Source organism: Ixodes scapularis, unplaced genomic scaffold (genome assembly GCF_016920785.2).
Source record: "Ixodes scapularis isolate PalLabHiFi unplaced genomic scaffold, ASM1692078v2 PGA_scaffold6__148_contigs__length_123643588, whole genome shotgun sequence".
Lineage (NCBI taxonomy): Eukaryota > Metazoa > Arthropoda > Arachnida > Ixodida > Ixodidae > Ixodes > Ixodes scapularis.
In genome coordinates, this window is record NW_024609881.1 from 60,966,861 (window position 1) to 60,994,226 (window position 27,366).

At 44.0% G+C, this 27,366-nt stretch overlaps 1 pseudogene; it reads left to right on the forward strand.

Moving 5' to 3' along the window:
* Nucleotides 1-411: 411 nt before the first annotated feature.
* Nucleotides 412-24,828, forward strand: LOC115328628 (annotated as a pseudogene).
* Nucleotides 24,829-27,366: the final 2,538 nt, after the last annotated feature.

Below are 27,366 nucleotides of genomic sequence, written 5' to 3' on the forward strand. Positions count from 1 at the left end.
CTTTTAAGGTAACAAGAGTTCATCGGAGTCGCTGTAGTCACCCTGAAAAAAAAAAAAGGGAAACCCCGAAGGGCGAGTGCTTTTTGTGAATTAAAACGATTGGCTGTTTCTGACAATAAAATATTTTGCCTGAAACTAAAGTTGGTTGTTTTGGGCAACTCATTGGTTTCGGAGCGGCAATACTATTTTTCATTTTGGGCTACATCCAAGGAGGTTGCTACATCGCACCAACGTTAGTCGCACTGTGACATCCGGACGTACAATCAGGCTAGGCGGCGCAAGCTGCTACCCAATACAAAGGGTACAGCCGCTGGCATTTATCTACCCACCCAATCCAATCCAAGCAACCAAGCCGCTTCTTTTCTTTCGTCTTTGTTGGCGGTTGCGTTGTTTGCGTGTTGTATCGGAAGGTTTACGGGGCCGGCGGTACGGGCAAGATGACACATATCCTTATTAAGTGGGTAGGCGAAGATAAGTGGGATGTTTATCCCGTTAAAGCGTTAGACAACCCGGCCATCGGTGTGCAGCTAATGTCTGAGGAGGGAGCTATAAAAAAATTACGCAGGCAGGTCGTTGATGTAAGATGGAAGGTGGATGAAGACCCGTCACCCGCCACGCTCTTAGATTTCGGTAAGTGTTGCTAAACTTTTTGACCGTTTGTTAGTATGGTTTAGTCATTTTCAGTGAAACAGCGTCGAAGAATGTGCGCGATGTCTTCTGTGTATGTTTATTTTTAGATAAAGGACGGCAGGCCGTTGAGTAGATGCAATTTTTCAAACAATGCACCTAGGCTCGAAACGTAGGTTTCCTACATTTTTAGCATTTGGTTGGTTGCCGACTTTTCTTTATTGTTTCCGAACCAGATAAGATTCTCTGAAATGTTTACTTTCATATTTATTTCTCGCAGGAAGTGAGGGAGCGATGGAAGGCAAGCGCACGCAAATGGCGAAGGGTGCGCCGGACGCCGGAGCCTCGACGGCAAAGGTTGGTATGCCGCTCTTATATAGGGTGATTGAAATAATGAGGCTGGCTGTTAAACGGACCGCGAAAATCGACTACACGCAGAGCTAATACTTTTGTCAGAAGTGTATTCTTCATTATCTATACTTGGCGTCAGTCCCTCGTTACTTCGTTGTCAAAGCTACTTTCGCCAGCGTGTGACTTTTATGTTCTAGACCAGTGGTTCTCAAGCATGGATGTGTTGGGAACCCCTTGGGTACCCGCCACAGTTATGGGGGACCCCATGCCAGCGGGAGAAGGGGAAAGGGGGGCGGGGTTGCTCTAATATTACTAAAGACTACTAAGTGCAGTGTGTACTATAAAGACTACTAAGTGCAGTGTGAAAAGGGCATCCTTTACTGTTATATAGAGAGGAGAAGAGTGAAGCATCAAACAAATGGATGGATCGATGGTAATGACTGTACCCCGTATAAACTTGTGCCACCTAGCCAGGGTCAGCAAAAAACAGCTTTTCTTTTCATGCGAGGGTGTGCCAGGAAGCCTTGAGGCTTGACGCCAGGGACTCGCGGACCCCAGTGGGTCTGCGAAACTTCATTTGAAAACCACTGTTCTAAATAAAAGTCGTTCATGACATGCCATTGATTGCCTTTGTTTTAAAGAACTTCGTCTATGCATTTCAGTGTAGCTGTGAGGCTAAAATAAAGGTTCTCGAAGAAGAGAATGAGTTGCCCCGGGAGCGCCTCAGAGTCGCAGAAACTAACTGTGGTAAGTTCAACATTTTGTCGTTAACAAATCTGCTATATATTTCGGCGTTCCGTGATGTGACGCCTTTTTATAAATTTTTCACTGTTTACCAGCATGCCACCATTGTTGAATGAAGCAACCCCAGGCTAGCGTGGGTTGGCAACAGGATAAGTATTCAATACAAGTGATACCCACTAGCATTATGCACCTGCTTGATGTCCCCTGCTGTTGAGAAAATGGTTCTTTATAAACGCTGCAGTGCATCCTTTGCTTTGCGACATTGGGATTTCAGGCAGGAGACTAGTGGGCGAAAGTCGCTCCTGGTCGTGCGAGATGAGATGGTCGCGTTTGAAGAGAGGTATTTTTGGGAAAATGCACAAGATGTGGGCCAGGCCGGGCTTTGCATTTACCTCAACAAGATGTAAATCTGCCTTCGTGAATACCAAACACGAAACGGGCATGAATGGGCCCCTAAAATTTAGCGTCGATGTCAGACCAGATTGACTTGTAAATGGCCAGGCTTTTAAATATCGGCTTGTGCAGACCTTTACCGTAGGACTATTCTTGACAGCTGCACTTGTCAAAGGTACCACGTGTAGCAATTGAACTGTAGGAGGCCTTGACTTTTTTTACTCAAGCCAGCAGAGAAGCAAACTCCAGCAAAGCAGCTTAGTGGTGGCAAGTCACTCGAGTCTACTTCATGCAGCGTGCCACTTTAGTTGTGGTCACATCAACCTTTTTGCCTTGTCCTACAGAAACCACTGAGAAGACAGCTGATACTGTTACACTTTTGCCCCATAACCTTCTCTTTGTTGAGATAAATTTCAGCACATACTGTATGCAGTAAAAGCGATAGTTACCACCATGGCTATGTGGAAAGGTGAATGTGTTTCCCAACCTATTGGATGTGATCATGTCCGTACTACACATAGCATACTCTCAGTTCGCGGGCAAGTAAGAGGGCCACTTGCACAGGGACTAGAGAAGTTTGAAAAGGCCTTGTGTAGGGCCCCATTTCCAATGTCTGCTATCAAAGGCTGTATATTCTTATACCAATGCAATGATTATTGTGCCGACTTGTCGTGACTGAATTTCAGACTCTGCGAAGATGGCCAAGAAGTTGGAAAGAAGCCTGCGCCACCTAAACCGCCTGTGGGCGAGAAACGAGGAGGTGTTGGAAAGCCCTAAGGTATTGCTAGGAGTCAACACAGCAACTCCCTAGTTATGTCTGAATTATTGCACCTCTCGTAAAAGCATGTAGTGCATGCCAATGTGTGGCACGTTTTGTACACAGACACAATAATGTAGTGTAATCACTGTTGGTCGCACAAAAACCATATGCTCAAATTTTGTGCATCTTTTCAAATACAGCGGTAATTAGGCTTGTCTATAGCATGTGAGCGTGCGGCTTTCACCGGTGAGCACTAGGCTAGTGGACAGACACAACTATGTTTGGCTTGTGGACATTCAAGATTTCCCGCATACTTATGCGGAGCGCAAGTTTGTCTGCTTCTCTCGCAGGGATTGTGGTGCCGTCAGAACGCCGAGCTCTGATTGAAGGATAGTGGGTAGGCTTGCTTTAAGTTGTATCGCAGAAAACACGTAGACATCCATACTGTTTAAATACAAACCTATTTGATCATCATTTCAAGTTTGGAGCTAGCTAGCTGACCGAGCGCCGAGATCAGTTGGAGTGGAAATGACGGTTGGTCAGAGCGCCAGCCTCGGGCTGCGCATGTTCATGCCTCAGTGATCTTTCTCACGTGCAAAGGTGCACTGACGCTCCAAGATGTCCAGCTGGATTCACCTTCAGTGAAACTGGTTTGTGACATGTCTGAGGTGTCAACAAACCAAGATTCATTGTCTACCACTCCTCCAATTTCATAATTAATATTTCCGATGTAAGATTTTCTCGTGTACGCATTTACCTCGTCGCTCCCCTCCCGCCTTCTAGAGGATGCCGCTACATGTTGACCTATGTGGGCCAAAGCGTGCATATGGTTGGCAAGCAGCCTCAAGCACTCAGCAATTCCAGATACACTTATGCGGACTGTTACATGCTATCCCACGTGACTAGACCAGTTTCCACTGATGCCATCAGCCTAGTGCTTGCCAGAGAACGCCGCATGCTCGTGCATTATACACAAACTCATCTCTGTTACGTCACGGCGCAGTGGTGGCGCGTCGGTCGCACTTCAGGTCTGAAGCTGTGGGCAGAATTCCCCATGCCAGACGTGTATTCCTGCGTTGTTTTGAAAGTAGCCTGACAAAAATCTGCCTTCTCGTCAAAACGCCGCGACTGGGGCCGTACTAAAAGTATCGAGAACGGTTTGAAGGTCAGTTTTCACGTGCTCGGTTCGTCCGAGAATTTGGATATGTGCCGTGAAAAGGGAAAAGCAGACGCCGTCGCACAGCGATTGCTTGGGCAGGAAGCACCTTGGGTTGAATTCACGGATACTTGTGGTCATCAGATTTATTTGTTTTGTTCCAACATGAACTCCAGAAAACCGTCAAGTTGTGCAGACCACCTGCGGACTACGTTCAGTGCGCCTTCAAGTTCAAACGGCCGCCTGATTGTTTGAACTGTCGTCTGCTCTTTCAAACGTTTCTGCTTGTCGTCTGCTCTCTTAGACGATGCCGGCCCGTAGACCAAATGTTGGCCCGGTACTTGCGATAGGAAGTAAGTGCAGGCCTCAAAAGACTTAAATTATAAGGTTGGTAAGCAGGCTCGATGTAAACAGTAGATACAAAAAGATGTTGATCATTGTTACCAGCGACCATCACCGACTTGTTACCCATAATTCACTTGGCCCGATTCTGCTTGCGATTTTCAGTATTGACGTCGACTATCTCGGCTACGGTACACACTTTTGCAGCCCGAGTGGCATTGCGACTGAAAATTGCGAGCGACATCGCATCATGCGAATCAGGCTTTAGCATACTTATTGCGGCGTCCACGCGGAATGAAGCGCTAGATGTCACATTATTCACGCAAAGTTTTGCGGTGTAACAAGCCTCGGTAATTTCGCTGACGCCACTCAAGCAGTCAGACATTGCCAGGAAGACGTATAATCAACAATTAGAACGCGAAAAAGAGCAGGGGGACTCGCACCGACGCCGGCAACATCGCATTTCCATGGTTTTTTTATGGTGCAACGTCGAGCTTCTTGCCCACACCCCCATCTCGCATGCGCGGTGCCAGTGGCGTCCGCTAGGGGCCCTCCAGTTTGTTTGTAACCATGAGTTGGTGTATAGAAAAGCGTGATTTGCACTGTAGCCTGTGCGTGTATGAGGCTGCATATGAGGCTTCATGAACATTGATGGGAAAGGCTCTGGTTTCCTTATTTAGTGGGGAGCTTTTGAACTGGCTTTTAACTAAAAGTTTCGAAGGATCGTAAGGGATTGGAGCCACATTCTTGTTTCCGATTGACATTTGAGTCTTCGCAGTTTTTAATTCTTGAAACTGTTTCTGGTTTAGGTCGACATCGGGTACGGCGTTCTCGTGGAGCAGACGGCCTTAGCGGGCCTCAAGTCGGCAGGCGTTTCGGCTTCAAAATACGTCAGGGGTCTCCTGAAGGTGGTGTTTTCGGAGGAGGAGCTGAAAGGCAAGAGCCTTCGGGGAAGGAAGTGCAATGCGCAGAAGGAGAGTGAAGTGAAGCCGGCCCTCGATTCAGTAAAACTCCAAGCTGTCCTCGGTATGTAATCCTTCCTTATCCTTGTTGTACCTAAGTTTTTGCAAATGTCTCATTTTATTCTTGGGCGCTGCAATCTATATGTCATGGTCATGACCTTCAATCCGAATGCATTTTCTACCTTTGCATAACAAAATAGTCAGTTTTAACTATTTTGGGAAGACACTACCTTGGAAGTTCAACTTTCAAGCCCTTGCTTAAAATAAATGAAAATAACAATGTTGACTGCTAATTATGATAAAGGATGCAGAAGGAAGTTCCAGCTCTGTGCACCGATTGTGAGGGAAATTACAATTCCTATTGGGAATACACAAACATTGTTTGGTTAATCTATAGTTAAGAAACTAATGAAATACTCAGCAGTGTTCTTACTAGATGCAAGGCAGAATGCCTAAACAGTGGGGCTATTAAAGAATCTTGTCAGAAAAGGCTTATTTTTGGAAAAAGATTGTTTTTCAAAGTGGAGCAACTTTTTGGCCATCTGTGTTCTTAAAAAAATTATAAATTATTTTGTAAAAACATTTGTAAAAAGCTGCATTCCTCATTAAATTTCACTCAGGATAAAATAAGTCTGCATCTTTGCTTTAGTCTCATGATCAAACGAGAAATTGCCAAATGAAAAAAAAAACTTTGAAAATATTCTTTATATGTTGGTGAGCCTGATTATAACATTAGTCAAATGTCTTGCAAAAACATATTTTGTTAGGCCATGTCTCCTTGGACGAGCTGAGCTCGTTGGATGCTTTCTAGTTAAAGATGCCATGGACGTCCAGTGGTTTTTTCTGTAGCCCTCAATTCCACAGACGAGCTAGGCTTGTCTGGGTAGTTTGCGGCACTGATCATAGATGGCGAGTATTTTACAGCAGTTCAGCGATTTCTTCGTCGGTCAAGGGACGCGCCGGCGTTTGCTGAACGCCATTTTTCAAACAAACAGTCAAAGGTGTCATACACATACATTTTTGTGCTGCCATGTATGCATCGTTTTTAAAACTGAAAATGTTTCCGATACATGAGTATAGATGGTGCATCCTACCCACACTCTAAATTGAGCGGGCATTTAAAGATGTGGTTCCCAGCAGCAAAGAAAGTGCAGCGTGTCTATAGACGCGCCCCCCAATCTGCAGTCAAAATTGACGCACGTCTAAAGACAAAGACAATTGAGCGGAGTTGCCCTTTAAATCACTTAAAAGGGTTATGACACGCCAAAAATAAAATATGAGATAACTATACTGCTAGGACCCATCGTATGTTCCTATAATCCTGCTAAATTTGTTTTGAAAAAGGTGCGATAATTGCGTGGATAAATCGATTTATATGCGGGCCCCTCGGAGGGGCAGATCCGGGCAGACCTGGAGGCTGATGACGTAGCCAGCCTCCAGCGCGGTGTCTCCTTGCACGGACTCACAGACTCGGCTCTCTTGGCATATCGACTCTCAGCTTCTTCGTTTACCTTCCACGTTTCCAGCTTCCGGTCTGTGACGATTACGTCTACGGCATCGCTCGCCTTGTCGAAGTGTTCGACATTGATCGCAGCAGCGATGAGAGTGATTGCTATCAAGACATGTTGGAAGCTGTTCATTTTGACTGCGACCCGCTGGCGACCAGCTCCAGCGACGACGAGTTCGCCGTGGTCACTGTCGTCCGGGAATATCTCGCAGGCGCATGCAGGGTGGAAGGTCAACCGGCCGGGCGGCCAGAGCGAGAATAGCTTTCAGTTTACCGAGTTGTTTCAGCGGTTTTGTTCGTTCTGCGACGAGAAGAGCTTAGGCGATCATGGGGGCACCTAGAATTAGAGTGTGTTCATGGCCACGTGGTTTATGGACACCATGGTGTGACTAACTTGAGCAGTGTTGCCTGGTCGCCAGATGAAAATTATAAAAATTCGTAAATTTAATATTGCAATTACCAGAGCTCTAAAAAATGCATAACTTGGTGTATATACTAAGTAGCCTATGAGCATTCCATTTCAAGAATAATTATCTATTTAATTTTCGTGTCATAACCCCTTTAAGTGCGAGACACATGCGCGAAAAATCCATCCGATCCAACGTCCGATCCGGCAGTACGACTGCCTGGTCCGAAAATGTTGGTCGCTTCAAACGTCAGATCGGCGAACCGGCGCGCGTCCAACGTGCCAGATAGTTTCGCACGGCAGACGGACTGTCGGAAGCGTCCAGCCAATCGCAGCACAGCTAGCGCGAACGTCATGATGACGTACTGGGTCAGGCGGAAAAACGGGACGGGGGACGGGAATCCGGACACGTGGATCCCGCTAACCCATTCGAAAAAGATGGCCCCGGCAAAGAATGCATGCTCTAGCGAGAACAACCTCCTAACTTCGCTCGTGCTAGCTAAACCGTCATTCTGGGACCAGCAGATCTATGAACGCCGACCTCCGCTGCAGTGCTTGGATCTCCTGGGCGGAGCCGAACGGATCATTGTGTCGCATGCAAGGTCGGAAGCGTGTGTCTCAAACTGCCGCGCGCGGCAATTCGGAGCGGCGTTCGGACTGTCGGATGGAACGATTCTGCCGTTCATCTGTCTCGCGCTTTGTTCAGAAAATGGTCTGTTTTCTGCTCCATAATATGTTCTTTTCCGCAACCCTAGCTGCTAGAAAAAGCGAGTTCTTTTTCCACCTTTCCACCACGTTCGTTTTCATCCATGTTGCGCTACGGTCAAATGCTCAAATGCGTAGGTAACCACGTTCCGTACCACACATTCTCTTTCTGACATGGATGAAAAGGAACGAAAGGCTCGGCATGCTGCGGCTCACCGTCTACGCAGACAAGCACCACCAGAGCTTCGCCCCAATCAACATCATTCACCACGTGGAGATGGTTTTTTTTCCCCCCTACACGAGCACGTGAGCTCACGAGCAGGAGCACGTGCACCCGACGGCGGACGGACATACGGACATGGCTAGCCCCTAAGGAGCTTTGCCCCTAAAAGGCAACCTTTATTTTCGGGCTTGGCTGATGAGGCAGGGCTTTGCGGACCGCTAGAATGCCTTTGCGAACCCTCATTTGAGAACCACTGCTCTAATTTATCAAAAGAAAACCTCTATAGATTTGTTAGATACCTTCGCTATATGGCTCTGAGGCAAAGCATCGTCCTATGGGTCCACAGTTTGTTGGGTTCGCATTCCAGCCGATGGGCCCACAATGACAGGCTTACGGGGCTTACGAGCACTGTGTAACTAAGACTTCGGCTGCTCATCGAATATTCCTAGGGGCTTGAGATTAATCCTTTGTCCTTCAGTGGGACGTGCGTTGGTTTCACATGGGAACATCCAAAATTTAATATTTTTTATATAGCATAACCTAAAATAAACTTCAGAATTTCACAGCTTTCTAAAACATGGACCTCTTAGGTCTCATTTGCCTTGTGTCTTAATCATTTGTTTCATTTTTTTCTCATTTCAGACTACACCTGCAAGGAGTACAAGGGGGTCGCCCTCTTGACTCTCACAACGAGCCTTTCAACACTGTTGTGCAGGGACATGAAATAGGTAAAATGCTGCTACTGTCTTTCATTATTTCCTTGCTCGATTCGAGTCCGTAAAATCTTTTGGATTTGCTTATTTTTGGTTTGCATGATAATTCCCTCTCCCCAGGTCACATCTTGAAAAGAAAAAAATGAGTAAGGCAATAAATTACAGCCTCAATTTGCCAGCCCAAAACTCCAAAGCAATATATTGCATTGATTGAAAATGCTGAAATGACAACACTGCCGAACAATGCGGTCTCCATAAAATAAGGTATGATTTAAAGTGACCCTGCCCACATTTACCTTGTCGGTAATTTAGAGGCTTTCATACAGCTTTTCATGGGTGCCGCCACCTTGATGTTATCTGACCCTGCTTCATTAGCCAGCATTCAGTTTGTTGCTAGTGCTCAGCTGCATTCTCTGCTGAACCAGAAACCACCAAAGCTTTATTTTAAAGCTTTTTTTTATTTTGTGCCTAAATTGTGCAATTTCCTGAGGGTATTTGAGTATATTGGGGTATCGGTTAATCGGCTAATATCTATACTGCGTATCCCAAAGAAAATGTTCAACCAAGACTAAAATATGCCGCAAAAACAAGCTACTCAATTCATCCAAGTAGGCTTTCCTCGGAGACATCTTTTTTGTGCATCAAAAGGTCAAATCTAAACTCGAAGTACGTTAAAAATTAAAAAGCTTACTTTTCGAAGGACAGCCTTGTGCTTCAATTTCGTCATCTTTTTATGTTTTGTGCGTGGAAAATTTTTAAAGTGGAAATGGGAAAACAAAATGTATATTTGTGGAGGGTTTCTTTTTGATGCGTAGAGTTGCTAATTTTTGCAGGCCATTAAATTCAGCGTTGAATTTTTTGAGGAGACTCCCAATGTTTACGTCTTTGTTAGAAATGAAATTCACATAACGCAGTGAGAGTTTTGCAAATATTAATTTCGTGCAGTAAGGTTATTGCAGCCGTGTTCCTTCTGCATGTGTGTGCACTTCATACATTGTTTTCATAAATTAATTATGAGGTAGTTGGTCAATGCTGTGTGCTTCAAAATGAATTAGTGCCGACAGCCAATGTGTTGGATTGAGTCTCATGCGAACGCATAGTTGTCAATTTACATGCGTGGCTCATATAAAAGGGCCACTAATCAAGTCTAAAATGCTCTGCTCAGGGTTATTCAGATATGAAAACATGTATTCTAAGCGACTGTGTTCCCACTGCTGCATCTACTGTCGTTTCTGGTCATGTTCTGTGCAGGAGAGAGGTGACATAGTAGCCCCTGAATTACATAACTTTGATCATCCTTGTATCATGGGCACAAAAAACATGCCATATGTTTACTTTTGCAGAACATTCAATATTCAACTTTGACGGGAACAAATTTACATTCACTGAACCACTGGATGTGGGTTACGCATATCATAGCGGGCGTCCATCACGTATGAACAGCCTCACGCGCAGTAATCAAGGTCTTGAGCTGGTTAACTGCAGGCAAAAAATGACAGACACAACCAAAATCGAAGATTGGCAATGGCGGCTCCACGAGCGCGCCGACTGGTGGTGCTATGAATGACTGACACATTGAATGCATCTATGGATGATGAAGTGCATTACTATATGTGTTTTTCATTTCTTTTCATTATAGGCTACAGACACAAGCATGCGGCGGGACCAACAAGGTGCAATTTAAGTGTATAAATAAACTTATTCTTCACTCTTTGATGCAGCATTTATTCATATACTGTGGCTAATTTGCTTTAATAACCCACTATTGACGCACTTAGAATGCAGTTGCAAAAATTCTATTGAAACACATTGCAAAAATTTTATTGAAACTCAATAGCAAAACTTCTAGTGAAGCTCAATTGCAAAAATTCGATTGAAGCACTATATTGCCAAGAAATTTATTGAAACTGGATTGCGAAAATTCAATTGAAATGCTACTGTCAAAAATTCTATTGAAACTCAATTGCGAAAATTATACTGAAACTCAATTGCAAACATTCTATTGAAACTCAATTGCAAACAATCTATTGACACTCAATTGCAAACATTCTATTGAAACTCAATCGCAGATAATCTATTGACATTCAATTGCAAACATTCTATTGAAACTCAATTGCAAACATTCTATTGAAACACAATTGTAAAGATTCTATTGAAACTCAATTGCGAAGATTCTATTGAAACACTATTGCCAAAAATTCAATTAAGAATCGGTGGCCAATACCCTGGGACGGTTCAGTACAAACACGTTAGAAAAAGTCAATTGAGTTTCAATTGAGACTCTATGCGGTATATTGACTGCACCCTATTGACTTTCAATTGAAACTCAATTAATTTTTTTGTAAGGGGTCAGTGATGAGATTTATAAGCTTCTGTGCGCTCCACACACCCTAATAAAAAAAGTTGGCCTCAAGGGACTGACGGCAGTATTTGGTCCTCCGAACTCCCAGTTGCTCCCCGAAAGGACCATCTGGTTCAAGCTAGGTACCGTGCGCAAAACCCGGGAACTAACTGCGCTCGACTGGGAGTACCCGAGAGGCGTGCGCGAGCAAAGCAGCCATTAGTCCTTCTCAGACAAGGTGCATATGTTTGTTTTAGTCCCCGAAGTTCAACGGAATGCTCCCCAGGAAGACAGCTAATATTTCACTTGTATTGGGGATCGGCGCGATTCGGCCCAGCACGGCTGAAAGCGTCGACCAAACTCGGACGAAACTGGCGATTTGTTTTTAATGTGCCACGGTCGTTCAGACATTACATGGTAGAGCTTCGCGCGCTGTGTGAATGCGAGGTAATCAATGTGTTGACTCGACTTCATCCAAATATCTCGTCAACAATAATGTGCTCTATTTAGCGGGAAAGTTTCTCGCCAAATACAGCAGGTCGAGTCATGACGTCACAGCAACGTGTGACGTCACTCGTGGCTGCGCGTGTTGCATTATGGGATTTCGTGCTCCAACCGACGCCAATGCCAGATTTTCTTTGATACTACACTCTAAAAAAAGAAAGGGAGGAGAAATGGAGGAAAAAATATTGTCCTGCCCTGTCGCCAACGGAATGGAGGAAGTTGCCCCCGTTCCTCCCTTTCACCGATCCAGATGCAGCGCGACCTAGTGGCGCTTGATAGAGGAACCAGAAATTCCTCCTGTATATTCGTGGCGGCAGCGGCGGTCGAACCGCCGCTGCCACCGCAAACATGTTTAGTAGCGGTGACAGCAACTTGAGCGCTTGGTTGCCGTCACCTCCGCGAGAAACGTATACTCTTGAAATAAAGCGTACGTGCCATACAGCGAAAGGTAAACCGTGAGGCGTTTATTTCAGTTCTGCATAAAACAGAACAGCATATCCAGTCGATAGGAACGAGAACTGCGTTGTGGCGAGCGACTGCGTCCGACACACGCTGTATTCCGTCCACATCGGGACCACGGCCGGCTTGCGGGAACGCGCGTTTTTCAAAAACCATAGCCGCGCACAAGAAACGACACTGAAATGACGATTCAGGGAAGGGACGAGGCAACGGATCCGGAAAGCAAGGTCAATTACGCATTCGGGAAGAGTCCACTTGGAAGAAAGGGTAGTACAGACATTTCATTCTGGTTGCGAGGCAAAGTGGGGGAGGAGGGCAGATCCGCGGGCTTGAAGGAACGAATGATTCCCCACAGCCGACGGTTCACCGCTGCTTCTTTTTAGTTTGCGCTGCGCCGCATCTCCTGCTACATGTCAAAACTCGCACTCAATAAAAAAAGAAAAAACTCCGTTTTTGTTATGCGGCCGACACAGTCTATTATTGCGCGATTCCTTTTGTGTCGCGAAACAAGCGCAGATGTAGTACACGACCAAGCCAACCCGGCGTCAACAACCTGGATCTCAGACTAGTCGCAAACGTACTGGACGTACTTATAAAAGGAGCATTTCGTTACAAAATGATCAATGAGTTTCAATTGACTTTCTACTGTGTTGCTATAGAGTCAATTGAAACTCAATATAAACTCAATGTCTAATGAGTTTGATCATTAGAAACTCAATTTTGATTCTATTGAATTTACTCATTAGGAATGCAATTGAGACTGATCATAAGGAACAAAATACCAATTCTAATGATTTTACTCATTAGGGATGCAATAGAGTTTTGTCATAAGAAACTCAATATCGATTCTATAAAATTTACTCTTTAGGAATGCAATTGAGTTTGGTGATAAGAAACTCAATATCGATCCTATTGAATTTACTCATTAGGAATGCAATTGAGTTTGGTAAAAAGAAACTCAATATCGATTCTATCGAATTTACTCATTATAAATGCAATTGAGTTTGGTCATTAAGATCTGAATATATATTATTTTGAAATTGCTCATTAAGAATGATATTGGGTTTGCTCATTAGAAATGCAATTTGTATTCTTTTGAATTTACTCATTAGGAATGCAAATGAGTTTGGTCATAATATACTCAATATCGATCCTATTGAATTTACTCATTAGGAATGCAATTGAGTTTGGTCATAAGAAACTCAATATCGATTCTATTGAATTTATTAATTAGGAATGAAATTGAGTTTGGTCGTTTGTGGATTACTGCACCCGTGTGCACCGAACGATTATTGCTTGTACCAATATGTTTCTAGTAAGGGATAGAGTCCAATGACGTCGAAACACTGTTTATCATTTATAAGGCTTTCAAAGAGAAAGTAGCAAACTGGGAACCTTAGTAGGTGCTCAGGCGGTCGCCGGCCAAATGAATGCCGTTCTTATGTAGGGTATATAAGGGGTAGTCAAGGGGAGTACAATTAGTGGGTTGTGAGTGCTTAGTTACGATGTTTGTGTTCGTTTCCTCTATGTGCTTTGTTTATTTCATGTTGCATGCTTTAAAGCAGTGATTCTCAAATGGGGGTCCCAGGACCCTTTGGGGTCCGCGAAGGCATTTTAGGGGTCCGTGGAGCCCAGCCTCAGCAGTCAAACTCAAGAATAAATGTTTATTTTCTCAGGTTTAGAGGAAACGTTCCAATTTTTAGGTGAGCTTTCTCGCGTACACGTCAATAAAACAAGTCTACTTCACACTAGCCCTTGGTTATATGCATCTATTAAATCACTATCATAATGGACCTTTCCCACATACCGACGGCACCTGGCGGTGCCTGCGCGAACTAAAAATCGAGGAAGTGACCTACCTGCGCTACCAATCGATAATGGGAGCTACGCTACCAGTTTCTTCGCTCTCTGAGCAGCGGCGCCTGTCCAACGCGACTTGAAAGAGGGGCATCCCTGGCGTCCACCCAAACGTCGTGTTTTCCTTTCCGTCGACGTTGTTTTTTTTTGTGTAACACAATTATATATATGCTGCAGTTACGTGTTCTACTTGCTGATATACAGCATCCTTCCGAATTTCCTCGATTTTTTGTACCGACTACCGCCGCTTGGCATCGGGCGCTCGCGCGTGCGCAGAGCGCTTCTCGGAAAAGGTCCATTAACCTACACATTTCCCTTCCCCTCACAAAGGAAGGGGTCCTCCATCTTCTCCGTTGATCCACAAGGGGTCCGCGAAACATAAATGGTTGAGAACCACCGCTTTAAAGAATTATACAAAAGAATTCTCAACCAGTGCAATTTTTTCTTAAACGCAGTTGCAATAAATTCTATTGAAGCGCGTTGCAAAAATTCAATTGAAAGTCAATTGCAATATTTTTATTAAAACTCAATAGCAAAAGTTATATTGAAACACTATTGCCAAAACTCCATTGAAATGCAATTGCTAAAAATTCAAAAAATTTAATTAAGACTCAGTGCGCAATACCCTGGGACGGATCAATAGCGACTCAATAGAAAAAGTCAAGTAAGTTTCAATTGAGACTGAATACGGTCAATTGAGTAAGTCCTTTACAATTTTAATTGAAAGTAAATTCATATTTTTGTAAGGCCATAAACATAAGCACTCGATAATCAATAAAAATACTATTTAGATAGAGACATGAATAAAATATTACTAACAAGTGCTTCACGAGCCTCTCTTTAGATTTAGTGTCCGGGTTTCGTTGCGTTAGCTCTTGCAACGCGATATTGTGCACCGGGCTGCAAACGTTCTACTAGAACATGAAAACGAGGCTCCGCCACGGTATATATAGCGGAAGTCATAACGGATTGCGTATGGAGTTGCGGGAGTGACTAAACGATCTATTAAAAGTCTTAACACGGGCTTTTTGACTTTCTGACTCGGGCATTGTGATGTTTTTAAGCGGTTGCATTCTATCACCAAAGACAGTCTTATTTTACTTGTCTGCTGAGGATACCGAAGTCATGGTTCGTGGGTCTTTATCATTCCCGGCACTTACCTTTTATAGGAAAAACGCTCCAGATTAGTAAATTCGAACAATTCTAAATTTCTGTTACACCAGTGACAAAGCACGACCCAAGATATCTTTTCTGCTGTGGCAAGGAGTCTTGTTAAAATCGGTAATATTGTTTGATTGAAAATCCGTTGAACTCGTTCAACAAGTAAAATGATTAATTACCCCACCAAAACTGAAAATAATTACATTTCCACTGAACACTGCAATCAAGCAATAGCTTGATTGCAATGTTTAGCACAGTGTACTGCATTTCAGCACTGCATTGTCAAGATGATTCATCGAACTTATTCAGAAGATAATTATTAAATTTTAGTTAATTGGCCTAATGATCTACATTTGCTTTGCTCAGGCTGTTGAATTAAGAGATGGTGGCTATTCCACAAGACAATTCAAATAATGTATTTAGTAAGAGTAATATTTACTCCGCCTCTCCGTCTTTATGCGCCGAATGCCCCCGCCCGCTTCGATCTGGATGAGTTTCGTACCGGCACGCGTTCGTGTGATCGCTACTGCGTGATGCACGTTAAAAATCCAAGGTTAGCGGTTGTACCGCACTGGCTAAATTTCTCATCTACAGCTAAGAGACCGATTACCCGTTGAGGCGCATCTCCATCAAGGCTGTATAAACATAAAGAGCAAGCCAATTTTTAGCGTACGTAGAGAGACGAAGGGGCCCGGTATTGCTGCGTTGTTGCTGTTGTGTGCGGGGTGATCTGCTTGTATTCCGTGTATTCGTGTGTTCAGTGACACATGTGCATCTCTACCATGTAGCTTTCGAAAGTCGGCAGAACCTGAAGAAAACATAACGCCTCTCCGACGTTTTTTTTTTTTTTTTTGCCGATTTGAGCGTTATTTGTTGGAAGCTATATCAATTACACGAGGGGAGAAAGGTTCCTCCACTGAGAGAGAAAGGTGGCAATTTTCTTCCCTTCTTAGGGGACTAACTTTTCGTTCGCGAGCAAAAATGGGCAGCAATATTCCTCCCTTATTAGGGGAGCGAATTTCCTCCCAGATTTGTAGGAGGAAATTTCCTCCCTTTATAGAGCAATATAAGGGACACGCGAGTTCCTCCTTTAAGGGAGGAAGTACTACTCACTTTTTTTTTTAAAGTGATAACTCCTAAACGCTATTGCTATAAAACACAGTTAGCGTTCGGCGCCAGCGCATTAAAACGCTTCTATTCTTTGCGTACGCAAAACTTTAGCGTGCGCTATTCGAAAAGTGCCTTATGTATTTTAATACAAACGTTTGTTTGCTCGTGCAGGGAAGAGATTCTAATAAGGACAGTGCGGATGTCCAAAGTTGGGGTGAGTGCGACTGGATTCCTACCGCAGTTATTCCTAGTCAATTTCTACTCCTTCAAGTGCAACTATAAACCAGTGGCCCTTTATTCAGTCCAAAAAGCAGGAGCTCGAGCTAGGGTCCTTTCCCGAGTGCCAGAGCTTGGGCCCCTTCACCGTCAAGATATGTCAGGTGAGAGGGATTGACATCTGCAGCTGTTTACTACCATAGAACTATTAATGTTTTTTTTTTTAATTTATTTAACATTGGTACGATGCATTTTCGAAAAAAAGAGTAGCGGGACGTTCGTGATCGAGCAATATTAAAAAAAAAAAAGCGCGTCGCCGAGTTGCCAACAGGAGAGGCCATCTCACATGGATGAATAGTGTTCGAAATTCACAAGTCTACATTTATTTTACCAACCGTTCCTTCACTTCAGTTATTGTGTTTCCTGATTCAGAACCTTCATGAATACAAAGTGCGCATGAAATTAGCTGCGCCGCGCTGCATCGAGTAAGTTTTATGCTAAAGGTTGGTCCTGCTGATGTACAGAGATCACTACCAACAACGCCAATTATTGTTGTTTAAGTGCGGCACAAGTTCGCCATATTAAATTTATTGTTTCCTCTGCTTCTGTCGCCAGTTCACTACTCACTGTGACATATTGATTTAATGCATGGTGCCAACAAGGGCCGTGCATCGCCGTAGCCCGAGGTTGCATAAAGCAGATTGCATAAATGTCCACTTACACCGCCTGTGGGCGTAAGTCGTTTAACGGCCCATAGTCTGAGAGGCCGTAAATTACCTTAATTACCATATTCCATCTAACTTGAAAGCCACGCAAGTTCATCTGTTTGCTTCCCTAGGATTGTGGCCCAAGATTCCCCGCCGCCGACAGAGCCAGGACTCCACTTCATTCAACGTTTCTTCCAAAGGGAGCCAACAAGTGTCCCATTGAATGCTTCCCACGATGTGAATACCACACCAGGTTCAAGGGAACAAGTGCATTTTAAATGACAGACCCAGCGCATTGGAGAACACACTTCCGATCAACGGCCTCCTGCGGTGACTCTGACAGATTATCCAAACTAAAATCGAAAGACTATGAAAACCCTTGTACAAATGCACCAAACACAACTTTTGTTATCGCTGGTACTTTTCACAGTCCGTGGCAACATACGCAGTACAGCGCCATATTTTACACAAAGGCAGAAGCACCGACAATGACTTACGACCCCGCTCATTTGTATGATTTGTTGCTTTCTTACAAGAACACAATATGTCTCAAAGTTGTACAAAGCTTCAATGAAAAAGAACTAGGGAATAAGCAAATAGAAGCATACATTTCAAATGAGTATCCTTGTATCATTGTAAAGATAAGAGAGTTCAGCAATATTGATAAGAAACCAGGTAGCTTGTACGAAATAGCAATTGCATATCTTGTTGCAATGACTAACAAGATTGTCGATTCAATTAATATTCCCATTGAATTAGTCAATAGATCAAGTTTTGGGCACAATACACCAAGTGTCTCAGAAATTATTACCGCTTATAGGATTAATATTGGAATAGTGCCAGAGATATATGCAGAAGTGTTGGTAGAACGCTTAATTAACTTCAATGATGAATTTTTAGTGCCCCTCTTGAATTCCTCATTTCACTTCAAGTTGAACCCAATTCAGATTAAGCATATTGATGACGGTGTTTCCAAATATAACGACCTTCATGAAGAAAAACAGGGGTCACATTCAGTTAGTACGTGGTCAGAAAATGTAGATTTGATTAAGGTATTGATGAAAGTTTGTCGTCCGAGGGGACGAAAAATATATGATCAAATCATGAAAGAAAAAAATAGGTTAACTTACTAACAAACTATGTATCTGAAGAGCTAGAACAGCCACAACCAAACATTGCTAGTCCTCTAATTAAAATGTTGGGACATTTATCGTATTTCAAAAAAGGAGCCTTCTACACGACTGAAGATGAGTACAAAAAGGTGTCATTACGTGAGTTTCCAACGAAAGAAAACACACAACTAAGCGAAGATTTTGCATTTTGGCGTATAATGCGAGACGTTGCATTCGCCTTAGATGCAAAAGGTGCACACGAATTGTCTGAGGCTATAGAAAAGCGTAAGCTAACAGGTTTGTACAGCAGTCTTGAGAAAGCTAACTTAGAATTAATCAGAAACAGTGGTTATCAAGAGGTTGAGGATGGATATGGCAGTGATAGCGATTGCGAAGTCCAATCTGTGCCAGTTTTGTATTCTAAGAAGGTCACAGTAGCAACTGGCATGAGGGCAATTAATTAATAAATTAATTAATAAAAAAAATTTAGCTCATTTTTTGTCAATATATTGCCTGAGACAGCTAGGCTTTAAGCATCAAACAGACGCCGAAAAAATGCACTTTGAAACAAAAGAAGCAACAAATTCAGTTCGGGATACAGGTTCATCGTTAGGTTCAACTAACAGCCAATCGCAACACAGGGGCGACGCAACGGTAAGGTATGTTGATTTGAGTTATTGTGCTGCTTCTGGCCCTGATAACATAAATCTGAGAGATGTTCTAAAGCGAACATCAAAAGACGATGTTGTTGTTTTCGATCATACAAGTACTAATACCAGAAATATAAATATGGCTGTACACCTATTTATCACAAAAGTAGAAGTCATACTATTGGTCAATAGTGGGCTGAAGAACGAGCAGCTTGGGGCTGACATGAACCCTTATGGGACGATTAGGATAGTTGCGAAAGATCGTCGTCTACTCACTGAGCTATATCTTGCACTCAAAAATGTACTAGAACTGAGAGACGAGATTTTGCCAAAGCAGTTACACCGCATACGAAAAGCCTACGAAAATGTTGGAGCTGTTGTAACAAATGAGGCAATTTATAAACAGTTATATAGGAAGATAAGTGATGCAGGCCACGAGAAAAAAGCATAACCGTCGAATCTACGCATGAAAATAAAATTACATCAAACGAATTCAACGACTTTTTTATAATTTACTCATTTAATTTTTAACCAATTTAAACAATAAAACACAATAAAAAGTTCCAATCTTCTAGACACGCTGAATTTTTTTTTTTTTAGCACTGCCAGCATCCGACTGCAACAATTAACCGGACACATTCTTGGTTTTTACACTTTTTCCGACGAGCTCTTATAAGCTGAATTATTTTGATTTATTGTGTAATTTAATAATAAATTCAGCTGGTGGATCTGAATCGATTTCCTAAATCTGTGAGAGAGGGGAAAACCCGTTCCTTTCGGCACGCTCTAGATCTACCAGCCGTGGGTACCAGAGCGGATTCGGAGCGACCCAACGCCCAACCGACGTGAACGGAAACGGAAGGACGCTCTTCCCGTCAGACTCTAGCCGTCTTCCCTCCCGTCTCCCGTGCACGATTCCCGCTAATCTTCCTCCCGCAAACGACGTGAGCGTGGCTGATCCCGCACAAGTGTCGAATCCGGCCGTGCGCCAACGGCTGCTGTCACTTCTCGGAGGACGTGAGACAGCTGGATACCGCAATGGTGAGTTGGCAGAGTCCGTGCTCCGAGGTCGGCGGATGACTTTCAAGCGAAACAAAAAGTGCACGCACACGAGCGCGTGATTTGCGACCACTAAACGACGTGCTCATGCTCACGGCTTTATGCCTGAATTCAGCTTTGGATGTACTGCAGCAGATGCTCTAATTCGTGTCACCTTAGCACGAACTAACCGTATGCTAGCGCGAGGCGGTATTCTTGACCGGCGCCCTGGCTGTGCGAACGCTTCGCAAGCTCGCGCTTTTAGCATGTGTAGCCAAGAATAGCCCATGCTTAATTTTCAGAGTTGTTCACCTGCGGGATGGTGCTGTGTGTGGCTCTGCTGATTGAGCAAGGAGCTCGCGCGTATTAGCCGCGATATGTTTCGGTAGCGCTCTTCTACGGTGTCCCCTCGTGACGTCACTACCTCGCAAACAACACGTTCGATGGTGTTTGTAATTAGCATGGCGGAAGCTCGAAATCATTCCGCTCTCGAAGCAACACTGCCAACACAGTCAAGATCAAATTTCTTATATTCCTCTTATTTCCGTTGATGGGAATTCCTTTGCTGACGTCATCGTCAGCATTCGCCCAATCGTGGCAAGCGACGCTTTGGATTGCGCACGTCGCCAGTACATTTTGACCGCGGGCGTTCCTGATGTGATGTTTTCACATACTGAACAATGTTTAGTATCTCAGTTAAATAATTTTCAATTGTTTCCAACATCGTCATGGTTGTTGTCAACATGCAGAAATTCAACTAGTCTTTTTTGGCCTCCGTTTGCTGAAGATCGCTTTGGCTGTCGTCACAGACGGAGCTTTGTTAACAGCTGCACTCATCAATTTTCTCCACCGAGCCACAATAGGCTGTGGTTGCAGAGGAATATCGGGTGCTATTACGGCAAATATGAGCTGAAACGTCATGACACCTTGTGCTCGGGACTATTTGTGCTGTATGTCGTATCACTGGGCGAACACTTGCGCACGCTGGGGCCGAGACACATTTACTCCTGTGCTTGTTACGCCATTCCGATCCCCGTCACGATATCTGCACCATGCAACCCATTGCCTATAGACACTTGTGATGGCCACATTTTTAGATAATTTGCCTCTACATCTTTGCCAGTGAAAGGAGAAATTAAATTTTTATTTACCAACTTGCTTTTTACTTGAGTGAATTTACCTTTCTTCCGCAAACAGCTGCACGATTATGCCTTTCTGGAGCATTCGCGACTCCAGCAAACTATAGGGGGCGCGCTGGTCAGGAAAAATGGCGATCGAAAGGACGTCGTTTTCGTCGTTCATCACGCAGACCACCATAAATCTGTTGCGCTGCAGCGTAGAATCAATATTACACATGAAAGCAAAACGATTTTTCTACAGTAGAAACCTTCTTCTAGTCAGTGCGTAGGAATGACACGGCAGAAATATAAAAATAATTACTGGAGGCGATGTTTGTTTCTATGCTGCCTACAAGAACCAAGCAGCGATAGCTGACGGCAAAGTCGAAATGACCTTCTCTCCTGAGCTTCTCGGCGTTGCCGCTACGCGACGTCGATTTCCCTGGAGTCGCCAATTCACCAAAACGCCCTCTGAACCGGCATTTCTGCCGCTGCATTGTAAGTGAGAAATTTAGCTGGGGAATGTTTTAACAGGTATCGCATAGCAGTGATGCACGGCCTGCCAGTATAGTGCTCATTCCATAGGACAACAGTCAGGTGTGGGGATCGAGGGATACCCGTAGCCCTGGGTTCCACAGCACGATCCTTGGTTCTCTTGAAGGGCAAGGGTTATGCATGAAACCGTTTGCCAAATTTAATCAAAACAAGCTCTGCGGTACTTCTGTGCAGAGCATCAATTTGTGCAACAATCACTTTGCGATAAGTGGCTCACACTCAGATCTTGGTTCATAATTATGAGGAATGGCAAGCGTGACCTTGTCACTTTCGCACTGAATACCGCACCCGCCGTCTTGCTACCAGACAGCCGGAAGTGCGCTGTGGTACAGGCGCACAAGGAGATTTGTCTCTGCGTCAGTGTGGCGGAAATGTTTGCAGAGCAGTCTGCCAGGCGGCGCTGATAGCGCCACACTTCCCCTGGTTGAGAACAGATCTTCAGACTGCAACTCATCGCCTGCACCAAACCGCTTTTGAGGCTTCCTTTGTCATGTTAGTACAAGGGCAAATAGGCTTCGACTTAGACATCAAATAAGGTTTAAATCTTGGTTATTCTGGGCCCCTCATTGCAGGAGTGTAAAATTACTTCTCATTTTTGACACATGATTTCTCACTATTTTTAATGCTTAATTCACGGCTAGCTCAGCTGCCAAGTACGGTGACAGGCACAATGAAGCAATTTTTTTCCATATTTTTGTGAGCAACGCTCCAAGCATGCGGCGGTGTTCTCCTGTTTCCCACAGTCATGTTGAAACTTTACAAATATCATGATAGATCTTGTTCTCCCGTCTATTCCGAAGGATATTATAAAACCATTTTGTTAATTTGAGGAAGATCTAATAAAGCAAGCGACGGAGGCGATCATCATTTATATCCGTCGTTGGATTTGTGTGCATCAGAACAAAACATTTTTTTTAGCGTCTGTAGGTATACAATAATTTTTAAAAAAAGAGCTCGGGGAATCCTGGGAAAGCAAATAAAAGTGCCGAATTCACATACATTGGCATGATGCAGGTTAAACGGCAATTTCGAAATGAAATTCCCAATAAGGCGAGCAAACATTGAAGTGGGAGAGTTAAGAATTTATAGGCATATGCCTAAAATTAAGTGCTCTGATTTATTATATTTAGTAAGGACTAATGTTCTTGAAATCTTGGAATAGATCACCTCTGTCACCGTATTATGGGGTCAACCTGGAGGTGGGCCACAGGTATTAGCAATTTCTATAAGGCGTTTGTTCTACTTTTACGGCTTTCCGTTTAGACCGCCAGATGCTGTGGATATTTGCTTAGCTCATGTAAACTGTCGAACGAACCCACCCTGACACTTTTGTTACCCATCTTGACAGTTTTGTGTCCTAGCGACGAGGTGCCGTTGATTTCACAAGTCGTCATTACTCCATTCATCCATACTCTGACTGGGCCGCAGAAGCTGCATGCTCGTTGGTCCAGTCAACTGTCAATTTTAAACAACATAACCAACCCCCTCACCCCCTGTAGACTCGCGTGCAGAGATTGAAGTCAAGCAATCAGAGAGAGGCCTTTGATTGGTTCGGCGAAAGGCGCTCAGTTTAGGGTGAACGTAGTGTAGACCAGAGCAGGCTAGCTGTGCCGATTTCGAAACAAAGTTGTAATTTATAAGGTGGTCAGATGTAAGGTGGCAGATATTTTGGCTGACCACTTTTGGGTGGATAGACCAATAAGATCCTTGCTAATTTTTCTCAGTTGCACCTTAATGAGTACAATATTGCAACAAATTAACCTGTGATTGTGATGTGTTTTTCTAGGACTTCAGTGAAACCCAATTACATCAAACCCGGTTAATTTGAACTATCCCGTGTATCGAACTATTTGTGAGCAGACTAGGAGCTGCAATAAAAATGCATAGCGAAAAATGCGGTTATAGCGTCTCCCGATAGATGAACTTGGTGACATCGTGATAGCAGGGACGCTAAATACGCCTGTCTTCTTCACTGTCCAGGTGCTGCTGTGTCAGATAGCAAGCGGCGGCGCCAACAGCTTCGGCACGGTTTCGTATCAACAAGGCATCAATAGTGACTCGACGGAACGTGGTCACCTCCCCCTGGTGTACAGCTATCCGGAACCTACGTCCTACCCTGGCGTCACATCCGGAACTTTACCTATAAACGCCCACAACGATCTCGTCGGCTTCAGTGGACTTGGTGACATCGTGATGGCAAGGACGCTAAATACGCATGTCTTCTTCACTGTCCAGGTAAGTTACACATATCCTGTACACTGCTATCGTAGTGATGATCGGTGCTTGTTTCTGTCATCAAGTCCACAAACCATAGTTAGGAGCGTTGCGTCAGTGTGTCGTGACTTGATATCAGCATTGTTATTACAATAAGGAGATGTAGAAACGAATCCTGGACCTAGTATCGAGGAATCACTCGACCAGCTCCTTGCTGGCCAATCTGAAATGCGGAAAGAAATAAGAGAGATCAAGGAAAAACAATTAAGTTTAGATTCATTTGTCAGAGATGTCCCAACATGGCTGGATAAAGCAGAAAAGCACATAGATGCTCTGCAAAAAAATGAACAAGACTATTCTCTGCTACAAGTTATTGCAGATATTCAGAAAGCGAACAAACTACAGGAGAGGAGGCTTGTTGAACTCGAAGACCGGTCCAGAAAAGACAACCTTGTTATATTTGGTATTGAAGAGCAACCCGGCGAAACTGGAGACACGTTTAAAGATAAAGTCATAAATAATCTTTTCACAACCACTTTGAAGGTCACTATAAACAGTGTTGATCGTCTGCATCGTCTTGGTAGACATGTTCCCGAAAAAACAAGGCCAGTCATACTGCACTTCCAAGACCACAGTGAAAAAATGTCTGTTCTTAAGAATTGTCATTTACTAAAGGGAAGTAAGGTTTCTCTCCGGCATGATTTGTTGTAGGAAACAATTCGAACGCGAAAGTTGCTCGAGACATCTGCGCAGCCAGATAAACAAAACGACGCTAGAGTGTTACTGGTTCATGATAAGCATAATGTAAACGGTGACATTTATGCGTGAGATGACAGCGCACAAACGCGCGTGAAACTGCCCAGCAGCAGCAAGAAACGTGTTTCCACCGCTCCGTGACATCAAAAACAAATAACCTTCCGACTTGTGACATTTAATGCGCAAAGTGTTCTGAATAAACTTACAGATTTCGAGGCAATGCTCCTTGATTTTGACCCCCACGCCACTTTGATAACCGAGACATGGCTGCACTCAGATATACGGGACAGCGAAGTCATTCCTCCGACACGCAAAATATACCGAAACGATAGACCGTCACGTGGCGGTGACGTTGCGATTGCCCTGAAGTTCGAGTTAGGCGCGTGCCTACTACCAGGCATTCCTAACCACGAAAGTTTGTGGTATCGGGTTCACTTTTACGGGAATAGCCTTGTTCTAGGAGTAGTGTACAGACCGCCTAATACCTCACCAGTGTTCCTTGAGCAATTATACGACTCTCTTGGGTCTTTTCGTAATGATCCCGTACGACTAATCATGGCCGGTAATTTTAATTTACCCCTTATTGACTGGTTAAAAATGAGATCGGCGGGAGCACACCCACGTGATTCAGAGATGTTACTTGACTGTGCGTTCTCGAACGACCTGACTCAGATAGTGACATCGCCGACAAGGATCGGCAACACGGCGTAATCTATTTTGGACCTGGTCTTTGTTAGTCCACTAATATCGTGGTACAATATTGACGTTTTAGCAGGGTTGTCTGATCATAAATTGCTGTATTTTACTTCCAACTTTTCAAAAACGTGGAACATGGTGGTGTAAAAAAATAGATTGTTAAGTATTACAACGATGCGAGTGATGTTGACGTGCTTGACTACTTGGAGACACACTTCGATGATTTCTGTGAGGAACGACGTCACTTAGAAACCCAGTGGACTATGTTTAAAAAACAGTTGCAATTATTGGATTGCGCAGTATGTACCCAGCAAGGTAAAGCACACAAGAAGAAACAATCCTTGGATAAAAGGAGAGATTATTCAACTAAAACGTAAATTGCAACGTAAAAAGCGTACTCACAAGTATGGGAGATCTGAACTTTCTCAAATAAAAGAAGAATTGAAAGAAAAATTTTCAACTTCCAAGGAGTTTTTCTTTTCGCAATCTCTTATCAGTGTTCTAAAGGAAGCGCCCGCTAAATTTTGTAACTTCTTATCGAGAACAAAAAAGTGTGTTGAGTGTTTAAATGTTAGTGGAATTCTTGTCACTGATTAAACCGACACGGCAAACGAATTCAATAGGTACTTTCAGTCCGTATTCAGCCCCCGTTCGGCAGCACAGCCATATGGCATCTGCGATATGTCGTCGGCAATGCGGGACCTTGTCGTAAGCCGGGAAGGAATCTTTGATCTTTTGCTTCGGCTAAATGTTAGAAAAGCGTGTGGGCCAGACAACGTGACTATCGAATTCCTTCGACGCTATGCTGAAAGGCTATCACATAATTTGTTCGTCATTTTTAATAACTCACTAAAACAAAAAGAGATTCCTTTTGACTGGCGTCGCGCTCGTGTTGTGCCGATTTTAAAAAGAGGTGATCCTCAGTGCGCCTTTAATTATCGCCCTGTGTCCCTTACCTCTGTTTGTTGTAAGACACTGGAGCATCATAGTGTTGTGGGTGTCCTATTGCCCCTGCCCGCTCGGACCGCGCTCCGCTCGCTCACCGAGAAACCAGACGACACCAGCCGACAAAAGAAGAGGTTTTATAAATACAGTTCTCTGCTGCGCCGGTGGCTTGGCCTCCCCGGTTGTGGTGACCGCCGCTGCCTTGCAAGTCTGCCTCGATGGTGCAAGCCCTGGTGTGACGTGAAGGTCTGGGTCCGCGACCCCGCGATGGAAAAGCTTCTGTCCTCGAGCTCCGCCGGATTCGACTGCCCAGCCCGTGCTGTCCCGTCCCTCCACTTCCTTTTCCCTATTTCTTCTGGTCCCTCGCGCCTCGCCATATGCCTCTCGTCTTACTCGTCCCCTACAGTGTGCAGGCACATTACTGATTATGTGGAAGAAAATAACCTCCTTACTAGTGCTCAGCACGGCTTTTGTCGAGGGCTATCAACAGTGACACAGGTAGTAACAACTTTACATGATTTTGCTACGCCCTAAATAAAACAAAGCAAGTCGATGCCATCTTTTTAGATTTCGCGAAGGCTTTCGATAAAGTACCACATTATAAACTAGTGCAGAAGCTATACGCAATCGGAATAAAAAACAGCCTAGTTCAATTCGTTCAGTCGTACCTTTCAAACCGCTCCCAGTTTATCGAAATAGACAAGCAATCTTCAAGTCAGTTATCCGTTTCATCAGGTGTTCCTCAAGGATCGGTACTGGGACCGTTATTGTTTCTTATCTTCATAAACGACATAGTTGACAGCGTAGATGACAGAGTTCGGGTTCGGTTGTTTGCAGACGACTGCATATTGTACAAAGAAGTAGAAACCCGTATTGATCAGTTAGCTCTCGAAAATATTCTTCAGAATGTTTATACATGGTGTGATCAGTGGCAACCCTATTGAAAAAGGCCAATATGAACTCGGCTTATTGGAAATATTGTATTCCAATGAAGATGATGGAAACCAATAAACACTTATTGTTATCCGATTAACCCAA